The sequence below is a fragment of the Molossus molossus genome, unplaced genomic scaffold (assembly GCF_014108415.1).
Source record: "Molossus molossus isolate mMolMol1 unplaced genomic scaffold, mMolMol1.p scaffold_m16_p_16, whole genome shotgun sequence".
NCBI classification, from domain to species: Eukaryota; Metazoa; Chordata; class Mammalia; order Chiroptera; family Molossidae; genus Molossus; species Molossus molossus.
Genome location: NW_023425351.1, coordinates 23,298,829 through 23,312,729, shown reverse-complemented (window position 1 = coordinate 23,312,729; position 13,901 = coordinate 23,298,829). Strand labels below are relative to the sequence as shown.

Here is a 13,901-nt window from a genome sequence, read left to right as displayed (position 1 = left end):
AACTGGAATGATAAGCACAATCAAAATATTGTAGAATAGGTTAAGTATTATAAATGGACTTAATTATTTGCCAAGTAAAATGAGTCCCCAGTCACTGTAACTCAGAGGGAATTCTCCAATTGGAAATTAATTTTTTCGATAATAATTTACCTACTATTAAGGCTGTTGCTCTCCTGCCAGGAAATGCCTCAACCCAGGAAAAAAAAAAAAAAGCATACAAATCATAACTAATGCATATTTGTATCCTTGCAATGGTGGCATTTGAGTAAAACCCAATTGCCATACTTTAAGTGGATCTAAAGAAAGTGGGAAATGGCCCTGGCCAGTTTGGCTCAGCAGTTAGAGCATCGGCCTGCGGTCCGGAGAGACCTGGGTTCGGTTCCCGCTAAGGGCACATACTTCGGTTGCAGTTTGTCCCCGGCCCTGGTTGGTCGTGCGGGTGGCAGCCACTCGATGTGTCCCTTTCACGTCGATGTTTCTCTCTCTCTCTCTTCCTCTCTCTCCCTCCCACTCTATCTGTACAAAAAAAAAAAAGGAAAAATGTCCTCGGGTGAGGATAAAAAAAAAAAAAAAAAAAAAAGTGGGAAATGTCCTTAGGGCCCTCAGAATTATTTTTCAGGGATATATTTGGACAGATAGAACATCAGCTATATACTTTACAAGCTCATTAGAAGGTCTCTAGTAATATCGTTTATTCTATGAAATCATCTTTTCAGGACCCCAGTGTGTTAGCTCATGTATATGTTAAAGTATAGGTAATTGAACCCCTAAAGGTAAGATTGGTTTCTGATTCGTTCTAAACCACATCTGTTTGTCTGGCTCAAAGCTTCCCCCCTTTTGTTGCCATATCCTTCTTTCTTTTGCAGTGGCCCATTGGAGCTTTAAAATCAAGTCTTTTATGTATTTAATAGGAAGCAAGGAGCACCCCCGGGTCTCGATGATTTGGCTGTTTAATGCTGTCTGTCTAGCTGTAGCATCAGCTAAATAATTTCCTTTTGCTTTCATGGTGGTAGCTTCAGAATGTCCTGGAATTTTGATAATTGCCAATTGTTTTCATTTTTGTATGACATCTAATAATTCTGTAACATATTTCTATTCTTTATGGGCTTCTCTGAGTAAGTTTAAAAGCCTCACTGCTTCCACAACATTCCAAAGTCATGACCTACACCAAAGAGTATAGCTACTATCAATGTAAATATTGGCTATTTGATCTTTGGCCAATTGACAAGCCTGACAACTAATTCAGCTTGTTGGGTAGATCTTATTCAGGTAAATAAGAACCTTCTATTATGTCTACTATGCAACTTATTGCATATTCAGCTTGATGGCATCCTTATTGACCTTTCAAAGGTCTATCTGTAAACCAAATTAAGTCAGCATTATTGGCTCTGGCCAGGTAGCTCTAGTCAGTTAGAGCATTGTCCCAATATGCTAAGGTTGTAGGTTTGATCCCTGGTCAGGGCACATACAAGAATCAACCAATGAATGCATCAATAAGTGAAAAACCAAACTGATGTATCTCTCTCTCTCCTCCCCCCCTTCTTCTCTCTCTATATAAAATAAAGTTAAAAGAATAGTCAGCATTATCAATAGGAGTTTGCTGTAAACCATTCTAGGAACAAGCAGGTGGTCAGTAAACAAGACGCAATCATCGCTGTGCTCATCCTGCAACAAAGGTAGCAAAGTTGCTGGGTTAAGACTATTACATTGAGTTAAAGTAACATTAGGCACAGAAGGCAAGAGCCAGCTGACTGACAAATGTTGAGTGTGATAAGAATTCAGTGAAGATTCAATAGAATAAGAAACATAGGGGGAAAAAAGATGGCGGCGGCAGGACCAGAGCAAAGGTGAGTGTGTGAGAGTGTGAGCAAGTGTAAGAGAGAGTGTGAGTAGACGTGAGTGTGGACAATCAACCTCAAGCAATGCAGAAACATGGGGCAGAGGTTTCCTATGCTGTGGACAGGGAACAGCCAGCTACCACGGTAAGCGGCTTGTCAGGGTGCTTCTCCCTGCTCGGCCGGGAGGCCCCACCATTTTATAAGATCCCTGGTCTTCTCTGGGAGGAGGCAGCAGGGAGCAGCTAGGGCCAAGTGACCTGAGCCCACCAGTGTACCATGTTTTGTTGAAACAGTGGACCCCACTGTGTCAATGTGGACCAGCATATAGTAGCAGCACTGTCAAGGTATCTACTCGGGGGAAAAGCAACCAGCCGGGAGCCAAGCCCCATCCCCACAACAGCAGTGACTGGGTGGGAATGGAGTTCCACCCCCAACAGCAGCTGAGGCTTGGGAGCTGACACATACCCTCAGCAGCAGAGGCTCAGGAGCAGACATCCATCCCCAGGAAGCAGCAACACAGATTGGCAGCTGAGACCCAACCCAGCAGCATCAGCAGAGGCTGATTAGGAATGGTGCCCCAGCCCAAGCAGCAACAAGGCTCAGGTGGCTGAAACCCACCCCTGACAACCGCAGCAGCTGATTTGGAGTGGAGCCCCTCCCCCAGCAACAAAAATGTCCCGGGAGCTGAGCATCCTCAGCCTTAAACAGCAGCAGAGGATTGGGAGCTGACAACAACCCCTGGCAACAGCAGCAGCAGCAGTAGCAGCACAAACAAGGAGCTGACCATAGTCCCCATCAGCATCAGCAGCAACTGACCAGGAGCTGAGCCCCACCAGGCAGCAGCACACCAGCTGGATCTATACAACCCAGCAGCATACCAGCTGGACCCATGCACCTCAGCAGAACTCTAGTGGGACACATGTACCCCAGCAGCACACCAGCAGGACCTACACACCCCAGAAGTACACCAGCAGGACCCACACAGCCCAGCAATACACCAAGTGGACACCATGCACCCCAGCAGTGGCTACCATGACAGACCAATACCAGCCACCAGTTGTCAATCCTCCAAGACCCATAGCAGGCAAGAGGCGCAATACACCAAAACAGTGAGAGGCACAACAGCCTTATTTGATATACACCAACCTGCCTACATATTTCACATCCCTCACCAGGCCCAGAACTACCAGACTGCTAAAATGGTGAGTCAAAGAAACAACACCCAAATGAAAGAAAAGGAGGAATCACCAAAAAAGAAACTACATGAAATGGAAGCAAGCAATTTGTCAGATAAAAAATTCAAAGCAATGATTTTAAAGGTGCTCAAACAATTTAGTGAGAACTACAAGCAACTTAATGAGAATTATAAAGATCTCAATGGGAGCCCTGGCCGGTTTGGTTCAGTGGTTAGAGCGTCGGCCTGCGGTTCTGAGAGACCCGGGTTCGGTTCCCGCTAAGGGCGCGTACCTCGGTTACAGTTTGTCCCCTGGTTGGTTGTGCGGGTGGCAGCCACTCGATGTGTTCCTTTCACATTGATGTTTCTCTCTCTCTCTCTGTTCCTCTCTCTCCCTCCCACTCTACTTGAACAAAAAATGGAAAAATGTCCTCGGGTGAGGATTAAAAAAAAAAAAATCTCAATGGGAACTACATAAGCATAAAAAAAGAGGTAGAAGCTATGAATAAAAATCAAGTGGAAATAAAGAATGACTTAGCTGATATCAAAAATACCTTAGAAGGTCTCAATAGTGGATTAGAAGAAGCTGAAGAACAAATCAGTGAGTTCGAAGACAAGGTTAAAAAACAGAGCAGCAAATTGGGGGAGGGGGGGCGGATTAAAAAGTAGAAGGAGAGTTTAAGGGAGCTTTGGGACAATACGAAATGTAACAACATTCACATCATAGGGGTACCAGAAGGAGAAGAATCAGCAAAAGGGATAGAGAACCTGTTTTAAGAAATAAGGACAGAAAACTTTCCTAATTTGGTGAAGGAAAAAGTCACACAAGTCCAGGAAACACAGAGAGTCCCAAGCAAGATGAACCCAAAAAGACCCTTAGCCAAACACATCATAATTAAAATGGCAAACATTAAAGACAAAGAAAGAATCTTAGAGGAAGAAAGAGAGAGACAGAAAGTTACCTACAAGGAAGCTCTCATTAGACTATCAGCTGATTTCTCAATAGAAACACTGCAGGCCAGAAGGGAGTGCATGAATTATACAAAGTAATGAAAGGCAGGGGTCTGACTCCAAGACTACTCTGTCCAACAAGGCTATCATTCAAAATTGAAGGTGAAATAAAGAGCTTCACAGACAAAACAAAACAAAAAAAAACTAAAGAAATTTACCACCACCAAACCAGCACTGCAAGAAATGCTAAAGAGACTGTTGTAAGAAGAAGAAAAATAGAGAGAGAGAGGAACACAGGCATAAAATTAAAAAGGCAACTAATAAGTATTTATCAATATAACCTTAAATGTAAATGGCTTAAATGCTCCAATAAGAAGACATAGAGTAGCCCTGGCTGGTTTGGCTTAGTGGTACAGCATCGGCCCACTCATCAAACCAATGAGTCTCAGGTTTGATTCTGGCAAAGGGCATGTACCTCAGTTGTGGTTCATCTCCAGCCCCTGGTCAGGGTCATGCAGGAGGCAACCAGTCTATGTGTCCCACTCACATCAATGTTTCTCTCTCTCTCTCTCTCTCTCTCTCCTTTTTTCTCCCTCTCTCTCCCTCCAACTCTATCTGAAGACAAATAGAAAAATATCCTAGGGTGAAGATTAAAAAAGAAAAAGACATAGGACCCAACTCACAACAAAAGACTTACACAGGATGAAAGTGAAGGGATGGAAAACGATTTTCCAGGCAAATGAAAATGAAAAAAATCTGGTGTAGCAATACTTATATCTGCTAAGATAGACTTTAAAACAAGGGCCATAATAAGAGACAAAGAAGGTCAGTACATAATATTAAGGGGATTAATCCAACAAGAGGATATAACCCTAGTAAACATATATTCACCAAATACCGGAGCATCAAAATGTATTAAAAACTTCTGGAGGACTTCAAGGAAGAGATCAATAGCAATACAATCATAGTGGGTGACTTTAACACCCCACTGACACCACTGGATAGATCTTCTAGACAAAAAATTAACAAAGAAAGAGAGTCCTTAAATGACGAACTAGACTTAACTGATATTTACAGAACATTTCACCTCAAAGCTGCAGAATATACATTCTTCTCAAGAGCACATGGGACATTCTCAAAGACTACCTGTAAGGACACAAAGTAAGTCTCTACAAATTCAAGAAGATTGAAATCATATGAAGCATCTTCTCAGATCACAATGGCATGAAACTAGAAATCAATTACAATAAAAACACTCAAACACAGTCAAACACATGGAGGCTAAATAGCATGTTATTAAACAATGGGTTACAAATAAGATCAAGAAAGAAATGAAAAACTTTCTGGAAACTAATTAAAATGAATGCACAACAATACAAAATCTATGGGGCACAGCAAAAGCAGTCCTGAGAGAGAAATTCATAGCAATACAGGCCTATCTCAAGAAATAAGAAAAATTTCTAATAAACTATGTAACCCAACAACTTAAAGATTGAGAAAGACAACAACAACAAAAACCAAGAGTTAGTAAAAGGAAAGAAATAATAAAAATCAGAGCAGAAATGAATGACAGAGAGACTAAAAAAAAAAAAATATATATATATATATATATATATATATATATATATATATAAGATCAATGAAACCAAGAGCTGTTCTTTGAAGAGATGAACAAGATTGATCAACCTTTAGCCAGATTCACCAAGAAACAAAGAGAGAGAACCTAAATTAATAAAATCAGAAATGAAACAGGTGAAGGAACAATGGACACTACAGAATTTATATGCCAACAAATTGAACAACCTAGGTGAAATGGAAAAATTCTTAGAATTATATGCTATTCCAGAACTCAACTGGGAAGAGTCAGAAAACCTAAACAGACCAATAACAATTAAGGAAATAGAAGAAGTAATCAATAAAATCTCAGCAAATGAAAGCCCTGGTCCGGACGGTTACACAGGGGAATTTTACCGAACATTCAATGAAGAACTATCACCTATGCTCCTCAAACTATTCTAAAAAATTCAAGAACAAGGAAGACTTCCAAGCTCTTTTTATGAGGCCAGCATAATCCTAATCTCAAAACCAGATAAAGACACTACAAAGGAAGAAAATTACAGTCCAATATTCCTGATGAATATAAATGCCAAAATCCTTAACAAATTATTAGCAAACCGAATCCAGCAATATATTTTTTAAAATTATACACCACAACCAAGTGGGATTTATCCCAGGGAAGCAAGGCTAATATAATATTTATAAATTGATAAATGTAATACACCACATAAACAAAATGAAAGATAAATATCATGTGATTATATCAATAGATGCTGAAAAAGCATTTGACAAAATCCAGTATCCATTTTTGATAAAAACTCTCAGCAAAGTGGGAATAGAAGGATCATATCTCAACATAATAAAGGCCATTTATAACAAACATATTGCCAACATCAAACTCAATGGGAAAAAACAAAGAATTTCCCTTAAGAACAGGAATAACACAGGGATGTCCACTTTCACCACTCTTATTTTACATAGTACTGGATGTCTTAGCCATAGCAATCAGACAAAAAGAAAAAATAAAAGGGATCCAAATTGGAAAGGAAAAAAGTGAAACTGTCATTATTTGCAGATGTCATGATATTGTACATAGGAAACCCTGAAGACTCCATCAAAAAAACTACCAGATTTAATAAATAAATTTCGCAAAATAGCAAGATACAAAATCAACATCCAGAAATTATTGGCATTTTTATACACCAATAATGAACACACAGAAAGAGAAACTAAAAAAACAATCCCATTTATTATTGCAACAAAATAATTAAGATACCTAGGAATAAATTTAACCAATGAAGTAAAGAACTTGTTCGCAGAAGACTACAGGAAATTGAAAAAAGAAATAGGGGAAGATATATAAAAGTGGGAGAATATATCTTTTTCAGGAATTGGAAGAATTAACATCATTAAAATGTCCATACTACCCAAAGCAATTTATAGATTCAGTGAAATCCCCATTAAAATATCAATGACATATTTCACAGAACTAGAACAAACACTTCAAAAGTTTATATGGGACCAAAAAAGACCCCAAAAAGCCACAGCAATCTTGAAAAAAGAATAACAAAGTAGGAGGGATCACAATACTGGTATCAGGTAATACTACAAAGCCACTGTAATCAAAACAGCCTGGTACTGGCACAAGAACAGGCATATAGATCAATGGAACAGAACAGAGAATCCAGAAATTGACCCAAGACATGATGATCAATTAATATTTAACAAAGATGGCAAGAGTATACAATGGAGTAAAGACAGCCTCTTTGATAAATGGTGTTGGGAAAATTGGACAGCTACATGCAAAAAAATGAAGCTAGACCACCAATTTACACCATACACAGGAATAAACTCAAAATGGATAAAAGACTTAAATGTGCCTCGTGAATCCATAAAAATCCTAGAAGAAAATATAGGCAACAATTTCAGACATCACACTCAGCAGAATTATCACTGATACAATGCCTAAGACAAGAGAAACAAAAGAAAAAATGAACACATGGGACTACATCAAATTAAAAAGCTTCTGCACATCAAAAGAAACAACCATCAAAATGGAAAGGGAACCCACTGAATGGGAAAGCATAATTGCAAACAATACAGATAAGGGGTTAATTTTCAAAATATATAGAGTACTCATACAACTCAACAAAAGAAAGACAAAGAATCTAATTTAAAAATGGGGAGAGGACCTAAAGAGACACCTCTTCAAACAGGACATACAAATGGCCAAGAGACGTATGAAGAAATGCTCAACATCACTAATCATCAAAGAGATACAAATTATGATGACTGTGAGGTATCACCTCACACCTGCCAGAATGGCTGCCATCAACAAATCATCAAACAAGAAGTGCTGGTGAAGGTGTGGAGAAAAGCATACTCTAGTACACTGCTGGTGGGAATGTAGACTGGTATAGCGACTATAGAAAACAATATGGTGTTTCCTCAAAAAGTTAAAAATTGAACTGCCATTTGACCCAGTGATCCCACTTCTAGGAATATATTCTAAGAGGCCTAAAATACCAATCAGAAAGAATATATCTACCCCTATGTTCATAGCAGCACTATTTACAATTGCTAAGATCTGGAAACAGCCCGTGTCCATCAATATTTGAGTGGATAAAAAAACAGTGGTACATCTATATAATGGAATACTATACAGCTGTGAGAAAAAAAAAAAAAAACATCTTTTATCCTTTGACATAACATGGAGGGACCTGGAGAGCATTATGCTAAATGAAATAAGCCCATCATAGAAGGACAAATACCACATGATTTTACTTATTTGTGGAATATAATGAACCAAAAAAGCTGATGAACAAAATAGACCCAGAGATATAGAAAGGAGTGCAGTTCAGACTAACAAACTTCAGAGGAAGGGGGCAGGGGTGAGGGATGAGATAAATCAAAGGAGTTATGTGCATGTGTGAGTAACCAATGGGCATAGATAACAATGCTTGTACAGGGGTGGGGAGGGAGATAGGGAGGAGGGTGTCTGGGGGAAAGGAGAAACATCTGTAACATAAATAAATTAATATAAATAAATAAGTAAATAAATAATAAGTATATCAACTATGAGGTATCACCTCACACCTGTCAGAATGGCCGCCATCAACAAATGATCAAGCAACAAGTGCTGGGGAGGATGTGGAGAAAAGGGGACTATAGTACACTGCTGGTGGGAATGCAGACTGGTGCAGCTACTATGGAAAACAATATAATGCTTCCTCAAAAAATCAAAAACCGAACTGCCATTTGACCCAGTAATCCCATTTCTAGGAACATATCCTAAGAAGCCTGAAACACCAATCAGAACAAATATGTGTAACCCTATGTTCATAGCAGCGCTATTTACTGTCGCTAAGATCTGGAAACAGTCCAAATGTCCATCAATAGATGAGTGGATAAAAAAGCTGTGGTACGCCCTGGCTGGTTTGGCTCCGCCATTACAGCGTCAACCTGTGGACCAAAGAGTCCCAGGTTCGGGTCCCACTAAGGGCATGTACCTCGGTTGCAGTTTGTTCCGGCCATGGTTGGGGTCATGTGGTTGGCAACCAGTCAGTGTGTCCCTCCCACATCGATGTTTCTCTCTCTCTTTCCCCCTCTCTCCCTCCTACTCTATCTGAAGATAAATGCAAAAAATGTCCTTGGGTGAGTATAAAAAAAATTAAAAAGCTATGGTACATATACACAGTGGAATACTATGCAACTGTAAGAAAGGAAGACCTCATATTTTGTTGTAGACCAACAAGACAGACCAGACTCAGACTCCGAACTGGGTTCAAATTAAGAGGGCTTTATTAGCTGCGCGGCGACTGTCCTATCCTACTCAGAGGAGAGAGCAGCCCCAAGCTCAGGGGGACGGTTGCTTATATAGTTGTCTTAGCCCCTGTTAAGGAATTTGGATTAAGGATATGCAAGCAAGCAAGCAAGTACAGAAGCAGATATTTGCAGTTAGCTGTTATGCCTGAGGGAACAATCAGTTTCTGTGTACACAAAGCAATGGTTATCTATACAATGCAGTGGTTATCTATTAGCAGATAGTTCTTGCCATACCCTTAAAAATCCAGGGGGCAAGGTCATGTGTTTGTCCTTTACAATCCTTTGAGACAATATGGAGAGACCTGGAGAGTATTGTGCTAAACAAGATAAGCCAATCAGAGAAAGACAAGTATCACATGATCTCACTTATTTGTGTAATATAATGAAAAAAATAAGGTGATAAACAAAATAAACCCAGAGACATAAAAGTAGGGTTCAGACTGACAAATTTCAGAGGAGGGGGCTGGGAGGAGGGAAGAGAAAAACCAAAGAACTTATGCATATAAGCATAACCAATGGACATAGACAATGCTGGGTGGAAAGGGGCAGGAATGAGAAGGGGGTATCAATGGGTGAAAAGGAGAAATATCTGAAACAAAAATAAATTAATTAGATTTATAAAAATTAAAGTGAGAAAAAAATAGAATGAGGAATGTAAACAAAGAGAACCTATATACTATCTTTTCTGTTTGTTTGCATAACATTTCTATAGCCGAGATTGTTGTCATACAGGGAGAAAGCCCTTTGGCTACTGAGTTTAGTTGCTGATCAAAATTTCTTATAAATCTATGATAATCTATGTTTTTTAGTTAAAACTTCTAAAGTATAAGAATCCTTTATTTTCATGTATAAAAGTTATAAAGTTTACAATTAAGGTATGTCAGGATGGAAGCTTTAGGTAATTCTTTAGAAATGTTACAGCTCATTTCCGTTCTGGGTTCCACTGAATTGGATTAGGTCAGTTTGATTTTAATAAGACATAGAGGCTAGGCCACTAATAAAAATTTTTGGAATCTGCCCTGGCCAGTTTTCTCAGTGGTTAGAGCATTGGCCTGTGTACCAAAGAATCCTGGGTTTGATTCCTACCAAGGGCATGTACCAAGGTTGTGGTTCATTCCCGGCCCCCATTGGGGTCATGTGGGTGACAACCAATCAATGTGTCTCTCTCACATTGATATCTCTCTCTCTCTCTCTCTCTCTCTCTCTCTCTCTCTCTCTCTCTTTCTCTCTCCCACACACACACACACACACACTCTGTCTGAAAATAAAATGTAAAAATATCCATGGGTAAGGATTAAAAAAAATTTTTTTTTGGAATCCAATTGTGACAGTATCCAGTCAGGCCTAGGAACCCTATAAGCTGGGTTTTTATTTTTTGTTTGTTTTTTGTTTTTAGAAGAGGAAAGGATATTATTTCTCTGAGTCTTTCAAGGCTAATTAGTAACCTACATTTAGATATTAGATAACCATGATATTTTATCTGGAATAAACAGAATCGAAGCTTGTCCTTTTACCTGTTGTAGCAGGTAAATTATGCCCTCTTGGAAGTTAATATGTTTTAGTGCATAAAAGTAAAGCATTTACATATTGGATTAGAGTGGAATCTCAGGGACTGTCACCTCCCACATCACTTCGACCCTCTTACATGTCTCGGTTTCTCTCCATGGCTGTATAATACAAATGTGAGGACTCGGAGCAACAGGAAACCAGTTTGATGCACGTCCCCAAACAAATCAAATCATTAATTACTGTTGTGTTGCAATTCCTGATGGGGCTTCTGCTCTTCTTGAGGGATACCCTCTGACACCTCCACATAGATTCTTAGTCACCTAAGAATACCCAAAAGTAGAGCCAGAGGAAGTAGAGGTCCCTTATCTTCAGATCTCCATGAACTTGGACCTTTATTTATCCAGCAAATGGTTTTATTCAAATTCTCAGTAACTCAAAATTAAAAATCAGCCACTCTTTTTTTTTTGTCTCCTGTCCCTGAGTTACCTCAACTCATATTTATCTTGGGTTATCTCAACTCTTAATCTTTCATTCTACTTCAGGGATTAAAAAACAAAACAAAACCACAGCTCAAATAAAGTCAGGGCCTCTTACCTTAAAATTAGGAGGTCTGGAATTCCAAGAAAAACTCAGCCAACTTCACCCAGTGTAAAACGAGGAGCTGGTAGGGCACAGCAGGCCCCTGCTGGTACCTAGCACTGGTTTGGGTCTGCAAGGTGGTCCTGGGTGGACTTCTTTGAAACCCTGCTGCACTATGCCAAGTAAATGTCAATCTAAAAAATGTCTAAGACCTGTAAGAATTTTTGAGTTTATGTGAGCCAAACTGAGGATAGTTGCTGGGAAGCAACATCTCAAGGGACTGAGAAAGTGCTCCAAAAAATGGCGGTTTTTCGCCTTATTTTATACATTAGAATTAAAGGAGAAGGTGTAAGGGGGTTACATGAAATCCATTGGTGATACATTAGGGAGGCAGGAGAAAGAAAAAATGGGGAAATCTCTGGGATTGGATAAAAAGTAAAATGAATAGGCAAATGCTTCTTTTACATTGGTGGGTATAGGATAGTTAACAGTTAATTAACACGATTAAATAACAATAATAATGAGGGGTTCTGTGGTCTCCTGCTTTGGTGGGAGATTGTGCCCTGAGGGGTCTGGAAAAAAGAAATTACCCTGACATTTCAAAGGTATGTTATCACAGATGCAAAAAGATAATAGACAGGCTCAGTTAAGGTAAATATTGACCTTTGTCAAGGAAGATAGTGGCCTACGACATGACTTCCAGCTGTGACTCCCTTTTAATTTGGAAGTTTTAATTTCAGACCATCCTATGTGGTTACTTTAGGTCTCTGAGTTTGTAAAGCCTGCCATACAAGCCTCTCCTGAGTTTGTCAGGTTTAGTATATGACCCCTTTGTGGTCCACATTATGATGTAGAATAAGGAAGAAGTGGGAGGGAAATAGGAACAAGAGATGTGGGGGCTAGGAGGTGGGGCAGGCTTTTCAGGACTTGTAGGAGGGCTGGGGGAGCACTTTGTGATAAGAAGAAAATGAATGGGAAAGAGATGGGGGTCCTAAGAAGTATTGCTATGACTCTGTTCATTCAAAATGACATGCTGAGCTACTTGATGTGTCCAAACTCTTGAAGCAGCTAATTTTCACATCATGCCACTGAGCATTCTGTTGTTTTTGCACATCTTTCCGCTCACCACTGTTGCTTGTCTATTAAACGATGCTGAAACTTTAGCTCTACTTTAAAGCCTTCTTTGGTTGTCCCAAGTCAACCTGATCACTTTTTCCTTTGTACTACTTGAACTTGCCGGTATCACGGCAATTATTACAATGTACTGCAATTATTCCGTTTATTCAACTGTCTCTGCTCCTAGACAATGAAATCCTTGAGGGAAACCATTGTATCTTATTGTTGGATTTCTAGCACCCAGCATGGCATCTAGTTCCTAGTAATTAATCAATAAATAAACATTTATTAATTACTTGAATGAATGAACAATAAAATCATGAGGCTGTTAGGAATCCAAATGAAATTTGGAAAGATAGGCTTCACAAAATTAAGTAATTTATCCAAAGTTACACAGCTACTAAATGAGGGAGCAGGAGTTGAACTTGGTCTGTTACTACAAAGCCCATACCCTTTTCGCACCAGTCACCCACCTTGGAGCTGGTCAAAGCTCTTCCTGTGCTTCAGAAGTTTCTTTGCTGATAGTGATAATGTTCTCTCTCTTTATGGTGACATTTTTAGGGCATTTTCTTGGAGGTGTCTCAGGGATACAAGAAGTAATTGAAACGTTCTGTTTTCATTGCATTTTTTAAATGCTCATATTTGAAGTTTTCCCAGAAAAGTCAAGCTTTTAAAGCCTTTTCTGCTCCATTTATTTGACAAATTCTAGGTGGTAATATTGTTGGAAAGTATATCAGACTTGGAATCCCTCAGCTCCACTTGTTACCATTCATGGAAGGCCAGGCATCAATGCCAAGGGCACCTTGAAGCAAAGGTAGGTGGAAGAGTTGATTTTGAAGAAAATGAAGGGACACAGTGGAGCCATATTTAAGAGGAAGTGTTTTGTGGTCGGTAAACCATTACTGTTATTCAGCAAGGACCTTCCTATATCAGAAGCCACGAGGAACAGCCACTGATACCCAGTGAATATTCTTTTTTTGGATTACTTTCTGAATCTGTATCCTCCTCATCTGTAGTTGCTGACTGTGGCAATGTGGCGTGTGATGCCTGGACGTATTATCTCAGGGGAAAAAAAGGAAATGTTTGGCAGACTACACTCTTAAAAAAGAATAGTTGGTTCTCCCCTGTTGAAGGGTAGAGAGTATATGAACAAATCAATGGTTGGTTTTGTTTCATTTTTCTCTTTCAGAATATCTCTCTTATTTCATCTGACAAGAATGTGGGATAATGTATAATCATTTTTAGTCATTTAAAAAATTGTATCACTTTCCTAAGTAGTTCAGGGCACCTGTATTCTCTATAAGCAGAACACAAGAAAAGATGTGTCAATAACCACGGATCAAAATCATTAC

General features: G+C 39.3%; 1 long non-coding RNA gene across 1 annotated transcript in view; it reads left to right on the top strand.

The window, feature by feature from the left end:
- LOC118631672 overlaps positions 1–13,364 on the top strand; it is a 78,399-nt gene extending 65,035 nt beyond the window's left edge. The window contains exon 7 of the long non-coding RNA XR_004959886.1: positions 13,259–13,364. This is a non-coding gene — a long non-coding RNA (uncharacterized LOC118631672). The remainder of the gene's footprint in view (positions 1–13,258) is intronic.
- Positions 13,365–13,901: the final 537 nt, after the last annotated feature.